General features: G+C 44.9%; 1 protein-coding gene across 1 annotated transcript in view; it reads left to right on the forward strand.

Moving 5' to 3' along the window:
* The window catches only part of LOC135198471 (DNA (cytosine-5)-methyltransferase 3A-like), a gene marked incomplete in the record, with an annotated part of 337,711 nt that overhangs the window by 97,802 nt on the left and 215,929 nt on the right, over positions 1–23,980 (forward strand).

The raw sequence follows: 23,980 nt of genomic DNA on the forward strand, positions 1-23,980 counted from the left end.
GTATGAGATACACTGGGGTGGGTTGCCCTTGGTAGAAGAGGTAGATGTAGGTCAAAGAACGTGTTTGAGGAAAATGAGGGTGGAAGGCAAGGAATGAGTGTTGGGGAGATCTTGAGTTATAGTTCATCAAGACCTTATGCATCCCCATGTGTGTCACAGGAAATGATTGACTGATTGATTATACTGAAAGCTTTAAGCGCACTAGATTTTGATATATGTATATAGAGTACTTGATTTTGTTTCATCATTAGTGTATGTGAACTGAATGCCTAAACAAGCTTAATTATTTTATGTACTTTGTGTCCATCATCTAGTGCGAATTTGTATTCTGTTTTCCCTTTAGCCAATAATTATTCTGAAGTTATGTGGTTGTGGGTATTGGTGTATGCGTCTGTGTCAAAAACGCTACCTCCTACAGTGTGCCTGGCTTGACTTTAGTGTAAACAAAAATAAAAGTTTTTACAGCTCTTCCTTTTCTCTTTTCATGCTTCTTCTTGATCTCTTCCTACTGTACTGTCCAACTTCTTTCACTTTACCTTGCGCCAATTTCACTTCTCAGTTGAGAAGAAATCTTTGGAATAAGTCCCTTAGATGTCAAGAAATTTGACTTAATGACCAATAATAATGGTTCTGCATTTATTTGACTGTGAGTATTAGTGCAATGAGTGTGAATTATTTTTACTGTTAGTCCTGTATGTAATTTAAAGTATGAATTATATATTAGTATTAAGCTGTTCCACTTGGACAAATCACAAGAACAGTCCGTAGTCAGGTACTTTTTATACTTGGTGCATTACTGTGCTTTTGCTTGTTTGTCTTTTTAGGAATAAGAATGCCTTGTATTGCCATGGAAATCTGGTTACATTGTCTAAATGATAATAATACTGGTGACCCACAAATTTTTTGGACTTAAGGCAAGGATTTTATTAATCCTAGAATTTTCATAAGTAAATAGAAGTTTGTTACATTTGCAACCATTTGCATAAACACACAAATGACTTGCTTAGGCTAGAAATGTAATAAAAAGCAAAAAAAAAAAAAAAAAAAAAATTTGCAGTTTATGAGTCACCCTTAGCAATGATTATCCTCTATCTTTCTTAACTACAAATAAATAAAGAGGGTTGGTGTCATTAAGGGCACCTGTCTGTAAAAAAAAATCTACCAAAATTATGTATGAAATGAGTTTTGAAAAAGTAACTAGGGATGGAATTGAGAAGAGGAAGCAGAAATGCATAAATTAAGATAAATGAAAAATCCTTTTGTAAATATCAAAGATACAGTATTATCTTTCATTGTTGAGGACAGAACTTTTACTTGCTGCTCCAATTAAATTGGCTCAACAGTTTAACGGGGTTGTAAAAGAATTACCCATTCAGTAATTGATCTTGTGGCTCCCATTTTCAGGAAGTTACTTTTGTTATCTCTACTGTAATTTACATCTGTTTGCAAGGTCTGTTTTTTATTGGTAGGAAGAAACTCAAATGAACTTGGACAGTTTGTTGGGAGTTATTAATTCTGTGAAACTTTATATATTTGCCAGGTACATATAATATTTAGTAACTTTGCATATGTAAAATGTCTATTGTAGTTTTACTACAGTTGAATATTTTGGAGTTTTCTATTTGTTAATTTAAGATTTTGACTTCATTTGACTGTATGTGTCTAGTACAAGATATGTAAAATTTATTTTTCATATAAGTAGCTTACCGAGTAATTATGTAGGTAATACAATACTCGACAAGATATTAGGCCGCTTAGTGTCAAGCGGTCTAATATCTTGTCGAATTTTGAAGGAATGTTAAAGTTGGGAAGAAATTTCGTCAGTGCATTAGGCAGCCTACAGCATGAGATAAATGGGTGGAGCTTGGACACTGACAAGGAGAGAGCCCTCAGTCACTAGCTTGGAGGTTTAATAAGCGGCTGTATACATTTTTTCATAAGTGGAAGAAACCCTTGGTCTTAACAATAGGATTATTTCCTGCGCAAGCTGGTAACCGGTGGGATCAATCTAAGATTGAAAATCAAGGAATCTGTGACCTCTGGCAACTGATCGTCCAGTGCGTTTTGAGGCTGGAAGCCACGCATGTGCGGACTCCATTTCTCTTTCCGGAAGGGAAGATGTGGTCCCTAATGGTAATCTTGTTTCAGGGGAATAAGCATTCAAGATGGCGGCACTGTGGGCATCGCTAGGGCTACGGGGTCCTCCATCCTGGTGTGGCGGGATCACAAGCTTAAAAAAAACAAGTGGCAAAACCCTCCCCACATTAACCTAATCACTCCAGCTGCCAAACCCTCCCTCAGTCACACTTTCTTCTTTACACAACAAAATACACGCAGGACAATTGACCTACACCTATACAAAAACAAAAACAAAAAAAAAACACAAAACACATGTACTTACCAACTCCAGATATTCCAGGGCTATCCTGTGTTGTCCGCCGGTTGAGGTCACAGAAATACCAACAACATCAACCAAGAACCACAACCCACAATCCAATAACCCAACAACCATGGACTACAACCCAACAACAACACAACAACCAAGGACCACAACAACCACCATGGAACACAACCACAACTCAACAACACAGCAACCAACCAAGGAACATAGCCACAACCTAACAACACAACAACCAACCAAGGAACACAACGACAACCTCACACAACAAAACTCAACAACACAACAAAAGACCACTGCACAAACAACACAAAAAATCACAATAGCACAGGCACAACAACTCTAAGCAAACAACACTAACTTAACAACAACAACCAAATAACAAATCAATAACACATAAAACTCAACTAACTCCCAGTGCCTTTAAATAACTGCTTCCGACACTACTAACTGTCACCAGCTCTCACCAAAGACTGACTGAAAACTAACCAAAAACACAGAACTCTGATCTCTACCAGCAGACAACCCAGCCAGAACTCACCAACAGCCAATACAGTTGTTAACCATCCAACCACCAATTACTCTCTCTCTCTCTCTCTCTCTCTCTCTCTCTCTCTCTCTCTCTCTCTCTCTCTCTCTCTCTCTCTCTCTCTCACAGACGTTGTCAAATGGAACTCCATAACTCCTCCATATTTCCTCCCCTGTTACATTTGACGTCTCCTTTCACTCACAACACCCACACTAAATAGCCTTCCGCAACACCCACGGATGCTCGGACGCAGGTCCCCTGGATCTTGTTTGAGGGCCCTCATACACACTCAAATACACCGCCAACAACTTCTCCCAGACCACTCATACCAAACTCCCGAAGAGACTCATTCGTACTGCCAACTACATCCTTACCACCTGATTCCCTTCCTGATGAAACTTCACCAAACCCTGACAGTTTAGACCCACACATGCTATATGTTTCATTCCTCCCCTCAAAGTCATCTGTGTTACACGCCTTATCCACCATTTTTACCCTAACACTACCCCCTCTATCATGCAGTTCACGTTTCTCCCTTTCATTCCCTTTCCTTACTTTCTTCTGCTTTCTTCCATACTCAACCAACACTAACTGCTGATCTTCCAGACCCATTTGCTCACTGATGCTTGGCTCACATTTATTCACCCTCAACCACTCACTCATCGCATTCTCCCGAACATACTGTCGCATACTAGAGGACCCACCCAACTGAATCCCCTTTCCACCTAGTTTCCCGAATTCCCAGCCTGACTCATCTTCTTTTGCCTACACACAGTCGCCATGTGACCTTCCATTCCACATTCAACACACTTCGCACGCTGTTCTTTACACATCCTAGCATAATAGCCATTCGTCCCACAGTTGCTGCAAACTATGTTCATACAGGTACCCCGACATCCACTAGCGATGTGCCCTGCCTGTCCACACCTATAACATTTAATATCCCTATCTTTCTTACACTCACTCACCAAATGCCCTGTTTGCCCACACCCGAATCACGCTCCTAACGTCCACCAACATACATTCTTCCTGTGTCCTGGCTTACCACATCTATAACACTGATCTTCCTCGCTCACGACTAACTGACCCCACTCTTCCAACACTCGCACTCCTATCTCTTTTAGGGCTAACTACACTCGCATTACTTGCCCTAACACTCCTATCTACCACTCGCTCTGCCATTCGCCCCGGCCCTTCCAAAACTGCCTCCTTATAGCTTCTAATCTCTGGTACAACCTCAGCTACTTCAGTCCTAACACTAACACTTCTACTCTCTTTCATACACCTATCTAACTCGTAATCCTCTACTATTTCTAAAATGTCGTTCCATGTTAACCTTTCATTCGTCCATCGCATTTTCTCCTTATGTTTCAGATTCATAAACTCATATACACTCTGGTACAGTCGCCAACAACTTCCGCACTAACTCCTTACACTCATTTATCCCTTCGTCCCCAAACTTTTTCCTAGCTATGTTTCTAACCTACAGACATACATCGACAACAGCTCACCAACATTCATTCTTGCCTCTTCAAAATCTTGCTTTCTCCTATATCTAATGCTACTCTTTATCCTCTTTGCCTGTTCTACAATCCTAGCTTTTACACTCTCATGCGGCACATTTCCTACACTCATCAACTCCCTTGCCCAGACTCTCTTGTTATCCCCATACTTAGCTTCACAATACCTCTCATATTCTTTAAAAAAGTCCCCTATGTCCCTACTACCATATTCCTCTTATTGTGCACATCGGGGTACCTCTCTCATATACACAGCCTTACGTACTTCCCGCTCACTCTTGCTCTCACTTTCGCTACTTCCATTCTGACCCCTCTTTCCCTCTTCCGAATACAGCGAATCCACTTCCATACTCACGTCCATACCCCTAACTACGCTCTTCTTACCCTTCTTCTTTCTACCTACCTGTTTCCACTCACCGCTATCCAAATCACTCTCAGCCCTTTCCCCAATGTATTCTGTCCTAGTCTCATCCTGTCCATCACCCTTACTAACCTTCTTTCCCTTAGTTTTCTTTTCCTCAGCCACTTTCTTATTCTTGTCCTCAGGTTTATCCTTATCCTGTGTCTTCTTCTTTCCCTTACCTATCACAACTAAATCACCTTCGTCACTCGTACTCTCATCCACTTGCTCTTTCACTTTCTTTACCATTCCTGGCCCGTCACAAGACCCAGTAGGCCTACCGCCTACAGCTTCCTCTCCCATGAATCCCTTCATTTTTGCATCATCTCTTGCACTGCATTCATCATTACCCCGAATTTTCCGTCCATTTTCTCAACCATTCTCTCTTCCGCTCTCTTCTTTCATTTCCACTTTTGCACTCCTTAGCATTCCTCTCATTTCCTCTAACTCGCTCTTCAGCTCCTCACACTCTACCCTCAACCTCTCATTCTCCACTCCCAACCTTCCCTTAGCTTCCCTTGCCAACCTCAGCTCCTCCTTCAGCCTCTCTATCTCCTTCAACCCTTCCATCCTCACTTTCTCTGCCAATCACACAACTCACTACCCCAATTGCCCTGCAGCTGCCACACCAACTGTCCCTGTTCGGGCGCCAAAAAATAATGTGGCGGGATCACAAGCTTAAAAAAAACAAGTGGCAAAACCCACCCTCAGTCACACTTTCTTCTTTACACAACAAAATACACTCAGGACAATTGACCTACACCTATACAAAAACAAAAAACAAACACAAAACACATGTACTTTACCAACTCCAGATATTCCAGGGCTATCTGTGCTGTCCGCCAGTCAAGGTCACAGAAATACCAACAACAACAACCAAGGACCATACCCACAACCCAATAACACAACAACCAAGGACTACAACCCAACAACAACACAACCAAGGACCACAACAACACAACAACAACCATGGAACGCAACCACAACTCAACAACACAGCAACCAACCAAGGAACATAACCACAACGTAACAACAAAACCACAACCTCACACAACAACAAAACTCGCCAACACAACAAAAGACCACTGCACAAACAACACAAAAAATCACAACAGCACAGGCACAACAACTCTAAGCAAACAACACTAACTTAACAACAACCAAATAAAAATCAATAACACATAAAACTCAACTAACTCCCAGTGCCTTCAAATAACTGCTTCCTACACTACTAACTGTGACCAGCTCTCACCAAAGACTGACTGAAAACTACCAAAAACACAGAACTCTGATCTCTACCAGCAGACAACCCAGCCAGAACTCACCAACAGCCAATACAGTCGTTAACCATCCAACCACCAATTACTCTCTCTCTCTCTCTCTCTCTCTCTCTCTCTCTCTCTCTCTCTCTCTCTCTCTCTCTCTCACAGACATTGTCAAATGGAACTCCACAACTCCTCCATACTGGGAGGGGTTGTTGTCGCATTTTCTGGAATCACGGACCCCTCCTCCTACCACCATAGACGTCCCCCCACCACCAGGTCTCTTCTATGTAGGACCGCTTGGTGCCCCACCTGAGGGCAGATGTGGTCAGCACAGTTGCTACCCAGTATCCCTCCACAGATACCATACTGTATTCCTCTGCCGCAGAGACAAGCAGCTGATTCTGGGTTTGGGGAGACCGTGACGTCACTCGATTCATCCGCCCATCCCATAGTGTCGGAGGCAGTGAGCTGCCATCTTTCAAGACCAATGATGTCATTTCTCCCGGCCATGACATCGTCCGCTTGCGAAGAGACGTCTGTGACAGTTTCAGTCGCTTTGCGATAGACTGGACTAAGTGTTGGAGAGTAAGTTAGCAGCCTTAGCTCTGAAGAGGAAGGGCATTAAGAGGAAGGCAGCCATCACCCCAGTGAAGGTGAGGAAACACCGTAGGGAGGAAAGGACTGTGTCCCCGATGCCGTGCCCCCCCTCCCCTTCTGGCACAACGAACAAGATGCTGGAGAGTCAAGGACTTTCAAGAGGTCAAAGCTTGTCTCAACCGGGAGTAGTGAGGATAATTGAAGACGCTCCTTATCCAGGGAGCAGTCACATTCTTCCTCTCGGAAACAAACTCCTAGTCCCTCACACATCCGCAGAAGTGATGTGTTATATGGACGTGGACACAGTGCTCATGTGCATGATCCATTACATGAACGTGAACACAGAAGGATTAGTGGATCGTCGCGAGAACCAGGCCAGGGGTCAAATAGGCTTGGCCCAACATTATCAAGAGCAGGAGAATGTGGAGAACCCTCCATCACGAGCTGCAGTGTCGAGCATAGCAGGAAGCACGGAGGATATGGACAAGACTACTTCCACACCTCATACTTAGCACGAAGGAGAGAGACAAGAGTTTCTATCTTCCTTTACAGCGTTAATTGGGCTCATTAGAGAGTTCAATAATGTGAAAGGTAGAACGCAACCACAATCAACAATGGTGCCGTCAGGTATAGAGGCACTACTGGGGCCAGACAAGATCCGAAGACGTTGTTCGTGCTACCACTGTCGCAACACGCACAATCAGTGTTGTACAAGATAAATGAACTGGTGTCAGACCAGGATGGTTCGCTGCGGGCATCAAGGACTTTAAAGTTTCTTCCACCTCCCCTTGGTCACCATAGGAAATACTACTCAACTAATGTAGCTCACTTTGCGCCCTGCCATTTTAACCCTGACGTGATTTGCCTGAAACCAGGCCTTACCTTGGAACAGGTTAGGTCAATAGGCCCAGCACTTTCTTCTCAGGAGGCACTGACATTGGAGACTACAGCGGCATCCATATTTCAGGCGGTATCTTGGCTGAACTGGTGGGCCACTGCCATAGCCAGGATAGCGCCTGAAAGTGCAGAAAGTGGAGCAGTGAACCCTTCGTCACTCACAGGGATCCTGCAGTCGGGAGCCAAGGCGATCTCATACTTTGCTCACTTGTGTGGGAACTTATGGGCCAATCTTCTGTTAACCTGGAGAGATGCAGCGCTCTCCAAGGTAGCAAATGGACTAGATCCTGACTCGGTATCTGGCCTCCGGAATGGTGATATCTTGGAATCACAGTTCCTGTTCCCCAGGACACAGTTGGAGTAGGCAATTGACCACTGAAAAGCTGATACGAAGGACAGTTAGTACACCAAGCGGTGTCAAAGTTGGAAGCAAGCGCTCAATGCCCTCCCCCTCTTCCTCAAAGGCAGTTGAGAAGACAGCCACCAGTGAGAAATGGTAAGAACTCAACAGCGTTAAAGGTTCCACAGACAATCTCACAAGCCAAGTCCGTCAAACAGCAATGCCCCTTTTAATCCAGAGGATTCAAACCAGGAATGGGTGCAAGGGGCAGAGGCAGAGGGAGCTGCCAATAAAGTTGGTGCCTCTCCTTCTCTGTTGCCACAGGTAGGGGGATGCCTGGTGAGCCAATGGGCCAAGTGGCAAAATCACGGGCCAGAGAAGTGGGTAGTAGATGTCCTTCAGGTGGGATATCTACTACTATTTGAACTCTCCCCTCCCCTCTCAGACAACCACATCCTCAACCAGACGTATTCACAGTGATCACTGAAGTTCATAGCCCTTCGAGAGGAAGTGTCAAAGATATTGGACAAAGGGGCGATAGAGGAATTAGAACACCTCACACTGAGATTTTACAGTTGTATCTTCCTGATACCAAAGACAACGGGCAATCGGAGGCCATTAATTGCCCTGTCATCCCTGAACCTATTCATCAAGAAGACAAGATTCAAGATGGAGACCCCTTGGACTGTCCTAGCAGTAGTAAGGGACAATGGCTTCTTGCTTTCAATAGACCTGAGAGATGCCTACTTCCAGGTTCCTATTCACCCTTTGTCCAGGAAGTTTCTGCGCTTCACTCCGGGAATGAATCTACCAATTCAAGGTCCTATGCTTCGGATTAGCCACATCACCCCAGGTATTCACAAGGATTTTCACTCTCATCTTTCTTGTGGGCTCACACCCAGGGGATTCGACTTCTGAGATATCTTGATGACTGGCTAGTGTTAGCAAGCTCCAGCGACAAGCTACTCCAGGACAGGGGCTGACTCCTTCGGTTCTATCAAGAACTGGGTATCATGATAAATATGGAGAAGTCAAACCTAGTTCCCAGCCAGAGGACACTTTCCCTGGGGATGGTGATAGACACAACGGAGTTGAGAGTCTTCCTATCGGACCAGAGATCAGAGAGATTGCATCTAGTAGCCCACAAATTCCTTTCAACCAGACCAACTGGCTCATCAGTGGTAGGTACTACTGGGGATTCTGTCTTCCCAGGAGAAGCTGGTCCCTCATGGTCGGTTACATCTTCGGTCACTGCAGTGGAGGCTGAAAGAATTTCGGTTGCCGGCGGGAGATTCCCCTGGGCAGAGAGTACCACTATCAGAGGAAGTGAGACAAAATCTTCAGTGGTGGTTGGACGATTGGAACACTACATTGGGGTGTGCCCTTACTTTCTCCTCCTCTGTTCTCCGATGCCTCCAGCTCAGGCTGGGGTGCCCACCTGGAACTGTTAGCATCAGAACCTAGGAGTACTGAGGAAAAGCAGCTGCATATCAGTGTTCTGGAGCTGAAAGCAGCCTTTCTGGGACTTAAAGATTTTTGGGAGAAAGTAGAGGGACACTCAGTAGTTCTGATGTTGGACAATACCACAGTGGTTGCCCACGTGAACAAGCAGGGAGACCTAATGTTACGTCAACTGCATTCACTGGCAGTCGACCTACACCAGTGGGCGGTGGACAACGCGATGGAACTATCGGTGAGAAACATCCCAGAAAGGGAGAACGTAGTGGCCAACAAACTGAGCCGTCAGAACCAGATTCTGGGAACGGAGTGGTTCTTACATCAGGATGTGGCAGAAAGGCTGTTTCAGGTATGGGGGAGACCCGTACTGGATCTCTTTGCAACACACTTCAACAGGAAGCTACAGGGGTACTGCTCAGTGGTGCCAGACCCTCAGGCTCTGGCAGAGGATGCCTTTCCATATCCCTGGGAAGACATTGAAGTATATGTGTTCCCTTGTTCTGCCTAATCCGCCAGGTCCTGAACAGAGTAATGGCCTCTTGGAATCTCAGGATGACTTTAGTGGCACCCCTATGGCCCCAAACAGATTGGTTCCCGGACCTTCTGGCTCTATTGACAGAGGCACCAAGGAGAATCCCACCGTGGCGAGATCTTCTGCGACAGCCTCACATAGAAAGATTTCACCTAGCAGTAGAGTCCCTTTCTCTTCATGGATGGAAACTGTCAAGCATCTCTTAGAGAGAATGCTTTTCTCGGCAGACAATGCAAGATATGTCCACCTACCTCAGAACCTCATCAGTAGCAGTATGTTAGGGAAAGTGGACAGTGTACTGTGATTGGTGTTGTCGATGTGGTTTCTCTCCACTCGAAACCTCTATTCAACGCTTAGCGGATTTTCTAGTATTCCTCAATAATGATAAAGGACTGTCAATTTTGGCTGTTAGAGGCTACAAGGGTGGCACTAAGCCTAGTGCTCTGCTTGACAGGCGTAGACATTTCGGTGTCCTTGGAGATTGCCTTGCTGTTCAGGGGTTTCCAACAGACCTGTTCACCTAGAGAACTCAGACCCCCAGCGTGGGATGTCTCACTAGTCTTGAAGAGCCTCACTAGAGCACTGTTCGAGCCTCTACGTCAGGCTTCGGACAAGGATTTGACACTGAAAACAGTCTTCCTGTTAGCTGTGGCCTCTTCAAAGAGGGTGGGAGAACTCCACGGGTTGAGCTATAATGTTTTGCACACCAGAGGTTGGGGGTCCGTGTCCTTCGAGTTTGTCCAAGAATTCGTGGCCAAGACCCAGAACCCCTCGGTGCAAGATGACAGATTCGAGTCTTTCTCCATCCCATCATTGAAAGACTGTAGGAGGTGACCCCCAAGAGCTCTTACTGTGCCTGGTCAGATCCCTGAGGTGCTATCTGAAAAGAACTCGCCATCTAAGACCTAGATGTCATAGACTTTTCATAAGCACAGGACAAGTCAGAAAGGAAGTATCCAAGAATACCCTTTTTTCTGGATTAGGGAGATAATTAGACGAGCATACAGTTCTAGGGAGGGCCACACGTATGAGTCTGTGCAAGCTAGAGCACACTACATCACAAGCATAAGTTCCTCTGTGGCATTCAAGAAAAATCTGGCAGTCCAGAGAGCTCTGAACGCTGGTACCTGGCGATGCCAGACCACGTTCACCTCATTTTACCTAAGAGACATTGCACAAAGTCCTTGGATACATTTTCCTTGGGTTTTGTGGTGGCTGACCAACAAGTGTAATTCACTAGGTACCCTTACGGGACGATTGTATTTTACCTATGATGATTGTGTGGAAGAGAGAATGATTGATTTGGCTGGTCTCTTCCTTTTTCTTTATTCCTTTCTTCTTCCTACGGGAGGGTAGAGGAATAGACACGGCATGATGCTGGTCTAGTATGATACAGGTGAGCAAGGGAGTCATACTGATAGCCTCTTTACATCATAACCAAGTAATTAAAGGGCTACTCAGTTGTAACTTGTCTCCCCCTCTCTAGCAAGGGAGAGGGGGAGTGTGAGCAGATACAGATGGAACCTCGATATGTTATTGCAACAACCAGAATTCCCTTATAGATTTCCCAGATGCAATGAATCTGCTCATAGTATATCATTGTGTGTCAACTCAGATGGTTGAAGGGTTACATATCAAATATCAGACCTCTCACGGACACTGCATCACATGGGTCAGAACCGATCTTCTGAAACAGTGAGCAGGTGGGTTAACCCCAGCCGGTTAGGATATGTGTCCCTCCCACCAAGGTATAAGTCTATCCTATTGTTAAGACCGAGGGTTTGTTCCGAGTATGAATAAATGACAAATTTTAAAGATTTGTATTTCTTATAGCTAACAACCCGAGGTCTTAACAACTAATGGCCCACCTCTAGCTGCCCCTCTACCTTCTCAGGTATCCTGGGTTGAGGAAAAGACTAGCCAGTCCCGCCCTACATGTGTGGCTTCCAGCCTCACAACGCATCATGGTTGCCAGAAGTCACAGATTCTTTGCTTTTCAGTCTTAGATTGATCTGATCAGTTACCAGCTTGCACAGGAAATAATCTTATTGATAAGACCTCAGAAATTGGTTTAAAATTTGTCATTTTGGTCAGCGCTTCCACTGCAATTTTTGCTTACTATGTATCTTTTATTGCCCCCTGTGGCCTTAATATGGGGTAAGACAGTGATTTGAGTAAACTGATAATAGCAGAGATATGTCATTGAACCAATCTGGCATTAGAACAAAACAGGTATTGGATCAGCTGGTTGTGAGGAAGCATTCAGTTCAACACAGGGTTGCCAGATTTAACGAAGGTGGTAACCATGAAATTCCATCTCAGAAAAAGTGAACTGGTATGCCTAGGAAGAATTCTGATCAAAGTTTGACTCTTCTCAAATGTCAGTTAAAAAGTGATTGACACTTTAGAACAGTCAAACTTCAATCAGAGGTCTTCTTAGGCATACCAGTGCGCTTTTTTCAAGATGGAATTTCATGGTTGCCACCTTTGTTAAATCTGGCAACCCAGCGTCAAACTGAATGCCTCCTCACAACCAGCTGATCCAACATCAGCATTGTTCTAATGCCAGATTGCTTCAACAACATTTCTTTGCTATTATTTGTTGACTCAAATCACCATCTTGGCCCATATTAAGCTCATAAGGGGCAATAAAGTGATGCGTAGTAGGCAAAAATAGTGGTTGGATTGCTGACCAAAAAATATATACAGCCGCTTATTAAACCTCCAAGCAAGTGACTGAGTGCTCTCTCCTGGTCAGTGTCCAAGTTCCACCCGTTTCTCTATGCGCTGTAGAAGTCTAATGCACTGACAGAATTTCTTCCTAGCTTTTCTGTTCCTTCAAAATTCGACAAGATATTATGCCACTTGATGCTATAATATCTTGTTGAGTACTGCAGTTTCAACTTATGTGGCAGCTTAAATTCAAAATTCACACTGGTGCCTTCATTGTTTAGTGTAGGTGATTAGTCCCGCCACTTGATAGGAATGCTAGGGACGACTTAGCTGACAACCTCAGTCTGGTTTTGCCATACCCGATGTAAACATTGGGTATTTGCAGCAGCTTTGTTCATTGTTTGCTGGTTATTTAACTGGATTTTCAGTGAAGTATTATTGCTGATTTTTAGTTGTCTTCAGGCTTACAGCTTTCAGGATTAGTATTTTATTGGTTTTGTTGTCAAGATCTTATCCAAGTTTATCAAATTTTGCTACCGCAAATTTGCAATCAATTGATTAACTATCCTTTACTGAGTAGTGTATTATAACGTAAATATTGCATTGGCTACCGAACTGATATTTTCAGTGGTGAATACATATCTGCAAGTCTCAAATAATGTTTGATAGGAATTGAGATATGTATGTATGATGGCACAGGCAATCCCCAGTTATTGTGAGGGGGGTTTGGGTGGACGGTTTTTATTCTGATGGCATGACGATAATCCTTTTATTGTCTCCCAAGCTTGGCTCCCCCCTTCCTTCCTGTACCTTTGTCGGTCTCGTGTCTGAGTTAACACAAAGTTAACCTTGTAACAGTGAAGTGCTGTGCAGTGGAGTTGATAATCCAACCTGCCAGTTCTCCTAGACCTAAGTCACTGTCATTGTGGCGGGATCACAAAAACAAGTAACCTCCCCACATAAACTTAACCTGTCTGGCTATCAAACCCACCCTCAATCACACTTTCCACTTAACACTAAAAAACACAGCAGGACAATTGCCCCAATACCTACATACAGAACAAAAAACACAAACAGGTACTCACCGCTGGCTTCTGATACCTAGGACTAGGCTGTGCTGTCGTCCACTGGATATAGGCTATAGGCTAGCCACACACAACCACCGCCGACAACCAAACACAAATCAACCACCCGGGACCCCCCACCCACCCCACAAAAACTCAATAACCCAACGACTAAATGCAGATGAACACCAACCGCCTGAAAAAACACGACAACCACACGACTTACAGCAGTACAACAACCCGCCAAAACCAACCCTGCCCCAACCACCACTAACAGACACCGAAAATGCACCACCAACCTTCTTAACCTCACCACAACCAGACAGACACACGCACAACAACTTCACAACCCCAAAATCTATCAAATAACACCCAAACAACGAAACACCAAAGGAAAACTGCTGCCAAAACCAACACTGACTTGACCAGACGCCTCACTGTTTACAACTCTCGTAACAGACTTCCATTGACTTCCCAAAAAGCGCCACAACAGACATACTTCCGACCGCCATTTAACCACTCCCATTCATTCTTCCACCAATCTCTCTCTCTCTCTCTCTCTCTCTCTCTCTCTCTCTCTCTCTCTCTCTCTCTCTCTCTCTCTCTCTCTCTCTCACACAACCTTTGGAGATGTTGTCAAATATCAACTATCATTACTCCTCCATATTACCTCCCCCATTACATTTGACAACATCTCCTTACACTCACAACATCCACATTAAATTGCCTTTCGCAACACCCAAGGATGCTCAGATGCAGGTCCCCTGGATCTTGTTTGAGGATCATCATACACTCTTTCAGTTACATCGCCATTCACTTCTTCCAAACCCACTTTCTTTCAAACTCCCATTATCTCCCTCACTACCATCCTCCCAAGTTCCATTCACCACTTCACCGATGTCTTCTAACTCTGGTTCCAACATCTCCCCTATTTCGGCCACCAAACCACTCAGTTCATCCATACTTCTGTCAAACTCTGCAAAAGACTTATCCATCCTATCAACCATCTCCTCACTACGCAGTTTCCTTCTCACTGAAGTCTTATTTGTCCCTGTCAAATCAAACCCACATACACTACAAGTATCATTCATTCCCCCAAAGTCATCCGTAGCACACGCTTTATCAACCGTTTGCACCCTACCACCAACCCCTTTACCATGCCGTTCACGCTTTTCCCTTCCACTTCCTCTCTCCACACTCTTCTGTTTTCTTCCATACTCAACCAACACCAACTGTCGATCTCCCAGACCAATTTGTTCACTGACCGTTGATTCATACTCATCCACTCACTCATCGCATTCTCACGAACATACTGGGGTACTTCCCTCCACTTACGGAGCTGGTTATGGTGTGCCCTAACCTCATCCAGTCCCCCACCTACTCGCAATTTCCCCAAAACATAACTCAATCCACTCGGTCCCCACTTCCAAAATCTCAAAAGGCCCTTCAAATTTCTCCCTTACTTTATTCACATTCATTCTTCCCATCTCAACCACCTCTTTCAACACCTTTATCCCCAATCTTAAAACTCTCAAACCTTTCACTCGCTTTCTTCCACAAATCCCGATCACCTTCTGACAGACCCAACCGCGGTCTGACAATCCTTTCAAAATTCAACACATATTTACAAGGAGACATACCTATAGTCTTCTGCAGTGTGGCATTATGTACCCAAACTGCATGTCCTACATACATATCCCAATCCTTTGTCGATCTTACTCATCATTCGCAAAATCTGAGTCATCGTCCTAACAGTCCTTTCAGCTAACCCATTCGCACTGGGCATATACGGAGTAGAATACACATGCACAATACCCCATTCCTTCAACATTTCTTCAAATTCCCATCCCACAAACTCAGGTCCATTATCACTCAACATTTTTGCCGGCTTACACACACACATGGGCAACATCACTTGACCCACCATTCGTGCAACAGTTTCACTCCTCTTATCTTTGATGGGAACCACATAAGCAAATTTACTCATGTGATCCACCATCACAATCATCCCCACGTGTCCTCTCGCAGTCCTGGGCAAAGAAACACAATCAATCACAAGCATTTCAAACGGCTCTTTCATCTGCAATCGCAACACAGGTGGACTTGCATGCACACTCTGATACTTTCCCCTCTGACAGTCTTCACACATGACAGCCACATCCACACAAATCTTACTCAACCCAGGAGCTTACAATCTCTCTCTCATGCATTCCCACAACTTATTTTTTCCCATATGCCCAAACCGATCATGCACCAACAAACACATACTCACAGCTGACTCAACAGAAAACACTGGCACATACACTTCCTTGTCATACACCCCTTCCTGATGCAAAAAGTACACTATGTTTTTGCACACCACAAAACGTTTAGCAACCCTCTTATATACATCCAATTCACATGGCCAGTCTTCCACACGCACTCCTCCCAAAACACATTGTCGCAACACACTTATCTCCAGGCACTTATTTTGCATTTCCTCAATCTCTTCCTCACTCAACAGATCATTCTCACTCCCAGCAATATCAATCATACCCACAAAGTTTGCTACAAATACATTACCATCTTGAATCCTAGCTACTTGTCTGCCCCCCTTTCTAAGAATTCCATTTCCTATATCTACGTCCATATCGTGGATCCTCAAAAAATCTATCCCTATTAAAAAGCAAGATGGCATATCATTTTCTCCTATGACTATAAAGTTATGCATTACTTCAAGATCCCCCAACCTAACCTTTAACCGTACCTCTTCCCATACTAAAACTTCCTTGTCCCAACCCATGTATTCTCACACTTGTAGACTGCCTTTTCACTTCCCAATCACATCTCTCAAGTTCACTCACCACTGACCCACTCACCAAGGAAACTTGTGCCCCTGTGTCAACCAAACTACAATACTCACTATCATTTTACTTGGACAAACGTCCCACCATTTTCCCTCGAGTCCCATGCATACACACATTCACTACCACGTCCACCTGGTTATCCACACACATCCTCCTCATCACATTCATCCCCAGTTAACTCCCCATTTCCACAATTCTGACTCAGATCCCCTTCACAGTCCCTTTTTGTAACCAACCAATTACAACCACGTTCCCCGCACTGAATCATCAAAACCCCACGTTCATTACCTGTACTCACCCTTCCTCGATATTCAACCGGTCTGTCCCATCCAAAATACAACAACACTTTTATTCCAAACAACTCAGCTACTGCTGACAACAATTCATGCAACACTTTCCTTCCTTGCCCACCTTGTTCCGCACATGCCACTTCCTTCTGCACATCACTCATCAACTTCACTCGCAACTCATTCACACTACCGGGTACCTCTTCAACCAGACCCTTACCTTCCAAGTTTTTCAACGCCAAAAACAAACATTCACACATTCTGTCATTCCCCTCAAACCTCTCTTTTACAACCAACCCCTTAGGTACCATATTCGGATCCCAGTCACTTTTCACAACACCACTGTCCTTACCATGCATCCTAGACATCGTATCAGCAATCACATTTTTACTCCCAGGCACATATTCTAAGCTAAAATCAAACTCACTCAAATCCTCAATTGTCCTCGCAATCCTAGCATTCACACTTCCTTCTGATCATATAAACTAACGGCCGATGATCTGTCCTTATGACGAATTTTACCCCATACAAAAACACTTTCAACGCTTTCACACAAACCTATTGCCGCAAGCTCCTTCTCAACCACCGAATACTTAAGCTCTGCTTTATTAAAAGCTTTACTCACATACGCAATCACTCTCAATTGTCCCTCCCCATTCACCTCTTGCATCTGCACCAAGCATCCTCCCATACTAAACTTACTAGCATCAGCATACAACTCAAGCTTACTGGCATCCTCACTGTAGTCCGGAAAAGCCAAGGTGACGTCCCTAGCAGCCTCCTCTTTCAATCTCTCAAATGCTCCCACCATTCGCTCATCCCACCTCAGCTTAGTACAATTTTTCTTCCCGGTCCATTCAGTCAACGGCTTCCCTATACCCGAACAATCCCTAACGAACTTCCTCCCGAACTCAATCAAACCCAAAAAACCCAAAAACCCTTTAACTCCCGCATGGTCCGTGGACGTGGAAACTCCTTTACTTTTTCCACAAACTTTTCACTCTTCCTTACACCACTCGCACTCACCTTATGACCAAGAAATTCCACTTCCCCAGCCAACCACGTACACTTCTCCAGCTTCACTTTCACTCCAACCTCTTCCAACCGTTCCAACACCTTCTCAAGCAGTTCCACATTCTCCTCAACAGTCTCACTTGCAATCAAAACGTCATCTATAAACACAGTCACCTTCCTTCTATCAAAACCAGCCAAAACTACATTCATGGCCCTCTGGAAGGCAGCAGGCGCATTAGCCAATCCAAAACTTAACCTCTTGAATTGATAGTGGCAGCTACCACTCGAAAAAGCCGTAACATGCCTTCTTCCCTTCCTCAAGAGGCATCTGGTAATAGCCCCTTACCAAATCCAATTTTGTGAACACTCTCATCCCATGCATCTTATACACACAATCAGACACCACATTCATCGGGAATCGCTCCTTCACAGTCACTTCATTCACCTTCCTGTAATCCACACACATCCTCAAACTCCCATCTGTCTTGCGTACTGGGACTATGGGACTATTCCAAGCACTCTCGCTCCTCTCGATCACTCCCATTCTCTCAAGTTCCTCACACTGTTCCTCAATCTCTCGGGCAATAGGCGCAGAAAAAGTGTCGGGGACGCTGATATATGGGGGTATCGTCATTCAAAACTATCTTGAACTCTGGGAGCTTAGATCCCCTGAAATCCTCATCACCCCGACTCAACGCACCCCGCCTATCCCACAACATCTGCATCAACCGCTCCCTCTCGTCATCACCAACATTTTCATCCACCCCAATTCTTTCTCTCAACTCATCATACTTCAACTCATCACTTTCTTTCATGCTACCTGTCATCACCTGCCGCACCCTAACATATCTTTCGTCGTCCACATCCACCAACGTATACAACAACCCGCACTCGCTTTTTCCTAACACTCGGCAATGAGGCCACAAAAACCCGAGGATTCTCCATATCCAAAATCCCGTCGTACACATGCACACCCGCTCTTCTTACAACTGTTCGCATCCACACCCTCAACCACATATGCACACTTGTCACCTTTGACAATCCCAAGACTATCGGGCCACGCAACTTTCACACTAACAACTTCTCCAACTTCTTGCGGGCACTTTTACACTCTCTTTCGCAACCAACGGCACTCCCTTCCATATTTTACTGCTTACTCCTCCATCCCCATCCAAGTACAACTCTCCATGTACATTCCCTTCCTATGCAACTCAATCATATTCCTGCTCGGATGGACCACCATCCCACACTTCTTCAAGAACCTGTATCCTAACAACATATCATACTTATCACTCATTCCCTCGATCACATAAAAGTCACCTTCCTCATCCCTACCCCTTCGATTTCTACATTTTCACGCAACATTCCCACCACAGGCATACCCAAAATTTCCTATTCCTCGTACCTCCCCTTTACATTTCCCAATTTCACACTCACTCCGCAACTTGTCACATCCATTCTTAAAAAGAACACTGACACTGCACCCAGTATCATCGCAGCAACCAAAAACACCCCCATTTGCACCTCACTTTTACACTCATACATTCATGAGCTCTTCCTCCCAAACCCCTTTTCATGCACATCCTTCACGCACATGCATCACTCTTACTGACCACACACCAGAGACCCACCCAACTGAATCCCCTTTGTACCTAGTTTCCCAAACTCCCAACCTGACTCATCCTCTTTCGCCTACACACACTCACCACATGACCTTCCATTCCACATTACACACATTTTGCCCGCTGTTCCTTACACATCCTAGCATAATGCCCATTCTTCCCGCAATTACCGCAAACCTCAGTCACACGAGTACCTCGATATCCACTTGTTATATGCCCTACTTGCCCACACCTGTAACACTTAACATCCCTATCTTTCTTATACTCGCTCACCAAAATGCCCCTGTTTGCCCACACCCGAAGCAAGCTCCCAACGCCCACCGACATTCATTCTTCCTGTGCCCTAGCTTTCCACATCTGTAACATTGCTGCTCTCGTTCACGACTAACCGACCCTAATCTTCCAACGCTTGCACTCCGATCTCTCTTTGGGCTAACCATACTTACGTTACTGGCTCTAACGCTCATATCAACCACTCGCTCTGCCATTCGCCTTGGCCCTTCCAAAACTGCCTCCCTATAGCTCTTAAACTCTGGTATAACATCAGCCACTTCAGTCCTAACACTAACACTTCTACTCTCTTTCATACACTTATCCAACTCATAATCCTCTACTATTTCCAAAATGCTGTTCCACGACAACCTTTCATTCGTCCATTGCATTTTCTCCTTACATTTCAGATTTACAAACTCATACACACTCTCAGGCACAGTCGCCAACAACTTCCTCACTAACTCTTTACACTCATTTATCCCTTCATCCCCAAACTTTTTCCTGGCTAATGTTTCCAACCTGCACACATACATCAACAACGACTCACCAACATTCATTCTTACCTCATCAAAACCATGTTTTCTCCTATATCTAACACTACTCCTTATCCTCTTCGCCTGTTCCACAATCCTGGTTTTCACACTCTCATACGGCACATTCCCTACACTCATCATTACCCCATACATATTCAACAAAAATCCGGTCAAAAAGCTACCCAACTCTCTTGCCCAGACTCTCTTGTTATCCCCATACTTTGCCTCACAATACCTCTCATATTCCTTAAAAAAATCCCCTATGTCCCTACTACCATATTCCTCGTATTGTGCACATCTAGGTATCTCTCTCATATATACAGCCTTTCGTACTTCCCGCTCACTCTCACTTTCGCTACTTCCACCATTCTGATCCCTCTTAACCTCGTCCGAATACAGCGAATCAACTTCCATACTAACATCCATGCTCCTCATTACGCTCTTCTTGCCCTTCTTTCTACCCACCTGTTTCCACTCACCGCTATCTAAATCACTCTCAGCCCTTTCCCCAATGTATTCAGTCCTAGTCTCATCCTGTCCGTCATCCTTCCTAACCTTCTTTCCCTTAGTCGTCTTCTTTTCGTCAGCCCCCTTCTTATTCTTGTCCTCAGGTTTATCCTTATCCTGTCTCTTTCCCTTCTTTCCTTTACCTATCACAAACAAGTCACCTTCGTCACTTGCAGTTTCATCCCCTCGCTCTTCCACTGTCTTTACCACTTCTGGCCTATCACAAGACCTAGTAGGCCTACCCCCTACAGCTCCCTCTCCCATGACCCCTTCATCATCTGCACTGCATTCATCATCACTAAGAATTTTTCATCCATTTTCTCAACCATTCTCTCTTCTGCTCCTTTCACTTCTTCTTTCATTTCCACTTTTGCACTTCTTAGCATTCCTCTCATTTCCTCTAACTTGCTCTTCAGCTCCTCACCAACATTCTACCCTTAACCTCTCATTATCCACTTCTAATTGTCCTCTTACTTCCCTCTCCAACCTCAACTCCTCCTTCAGCCTCTCCACCTCACTCAAATCCTTCCATCTCAAACTTTCTCACCACTCATACACACTAGCCTAGACCAATTGTCCTGCAGCTGCCACACCAACAGTCCCTGTTCGGCGCCAAAAATAATGTGGCGGGATCACAAAAACAAGTAACCTCCCCACATAAACTTAACCTGTCTGGCTATCAAACCCACCCTCAATCACACTTTCCACTTAACACTAAAAAACACAGCAGGACAATTGCCCCAATACCTACATACAGAACAAAAAACACAAACAGGTACTCACCGCTGGCTTCTGATACCTAGGACTAGGCTGTGCTGTCGTCCACTGGATATAGGCTATAGGCTAGCCAACACAACCACCGCCGACAACCAAACACAAATCAACCACCCGGGACCCACAACCCCACAAAACTCAATAACCCAACGACTAAACTTAAATGCAGATGAACACCAACCGCCTGAAAAAACACGACAACCACACGACTTACAGCAGTACAACAACCCGCCAAAACCAACCCTGCCCCAACCACCACTAACAGACACCGAAAATACACCACCAACCTTCTTAACCTCACCACAACCAGACAGACACACGCACAACAACTTCACAACCCCAAAATCTATCAAATAACACCCAAACAACGAAACACCAAAGGGAAAAACTGCTGCCAAAACCAACACTGACTTGACCAAAGACGCCTCACTGTTTACAACTCTCGTAACAGACTTCCATTGACTTCCCAAAAAGCGCCACAACAGACATACTTCCGACCGCCATTTAACCACTCCCATTCATTCTTCCACCAATCTCTCTCATCTCTCTCTCTCTCTCTCTCTCTCCTCTCTCTCTCCTCTCTTCTCTCTCTCTCTCTCTCTCTCTCTCTCACACAACCTTTTGGAGATGTTTGTCAAATATCAACTATCATTACTCCTCCATATCATACTTCCCTGAACCTGGGAGGAGTCGTACTGAAAATCCAATAGAGGCTGATTGGAAGTCCCCCTGGGTAATTGCCCCCGCAGTCAAACCTGTTATACATTCCCAGGTTATGACAAACAGCTACATTCCCAGGTTATGACAAACAGCTACTGAGCAGGCATCTTGCTGGAGGTGGCTATCCGTCCCATCGGTTCTATACTTAGTCCTTATCTTGCTCCCCTTAAGCTGGGATGAGACATACTGGTGGTCCAAGGGAGTCTAAGGGGGTTCGCTCCCAGGTAGTTGCCCCCCCTCTGTCGAGCCTGAGTGGACAGCTGTTGGAAAGGAGTCTGAAAGGATGTGTATTAGTTGTCCTCTAGTGCTTTGGATTCCAGTCCAGACAAGAAGTGCTGATGGCTCTTTCCCAATGAATCTCGGCCGTTGAAGAGGCGCAGTGCAGTGGCAGAGAGCTCTCTCCCGCTTCCCAGTGTTAGAGAACCAGTATTCGGCACCAAAGCGCTCTTCCAGCTGTCAGAAGGGCATAGCACAATGCTGGGCTCAGTATTCTTCCACCATCAAGGGGTTCCAATGAATGTTATTTTTGAAATGCACACTCAGATTCAGGAGAATGATTTGCCTACCTGTTAAGGGAAAGCTAAGGATGCCAGAATACCCTCTGCCTCATTAGCTTTCAGGCACAATATGTCACTCACTTCCGTTTGGCAATAGGCCTACTGGAAGTTTAATAGTTCTTCGCTTTTCTCTTTTTGAAATTTTCTGCACTTATCGGCACCAATAACTGTAGATCAACACCTTTGTTAGGTATGTCGGCACCAGTATCCGATCATCAGTGTCTAGTGGAAATAATTGTATGTCAGTGCCATAAAACTGGATCGCCATTAACTGAGGCTGATAATAACTGGCAACTGCCTATACTACTCTGTGTGCTTCAAACAATGGTTGGTAAAAAATTGTTTAAAACATCTTATTACACTTTTCTTTGCAGAGAACTGAAAAATTGTAAGGGCAGATTGTAGTAAGAAGAGAAATTGCTTCTTATTTTTGTGGCAATTGGCTTTTGGTTAAATGGATAAATAGACTTTCTTGACAGCCAAGAATCGGTGCCGAGCGCCCAGGAACACTCACCATCTCACCCAAGCTACTACCCTGCCTGCTGCCATCTACAACCTGGGAGCAATAGCGCCTGGTGCTAGCTTCCAATTATGTAGCACCAACTCTCCCCACATAAAATTTTTGTCTCCTAGTACTAACCCTATTATTGTCTCCCACGCCCAGCTCCCCCCTTCCTCCCTGTGCCTTTGCCGGTCTCATGTCTGAGTTAACACAAAGTTAACCTTGTAACAGTTAAGTGCTGTGCAGAGGAGGTGATAATCCAGCCCGCCAGTTCTCGTAGACCTAAGTCACTGTCATACTCCCTTGAACCTGGGAGGAGTCATACTGAAAATCCAATGGAGGCTGATTGGAAGTCCCCCTGGGTAATTACCCCCACAGTCGAACCTGTTATACATTCCCAGGTTATGACAAACAGCTACTAAACAGGCGTCTTGCCGGAGGAGGCTATCTGCCCCATTGGATCTCATAGACTTAGTCCCTATCATGCTCTCCTTAAGCTGGGAGGAGACATACTGGTGGTCCAAGGGAGTCTGAGGGAGTTTGTTCCCAGGTAGTTGCCCCCTCAGTCGAGCTTGTAGTACATTTCCAGGCCTCAGTGGACAGCTGTTGGAAAGGAGTCTGAAAGGATGTGTATTAGTTGTCCTCTAGTGTTTTGGATTTCAGTCCAGACAA

The sequence above is a fragment of the Macrobrachium nipponense genome, chromosome 22 (genome assembly GCF_015104395.2).
Source record: "Macrobrachium nipponense isolate FS-2020 chromosome 22, ASM1510439v2, whole genome shotgun sequence".
Lineage (NCBI taxonomy): Eukaryota > Metazoa > Arthropoda > Malacostraca > Decapoda > Palaemonidae > Macrobrachium > Macrobrachium nipponense.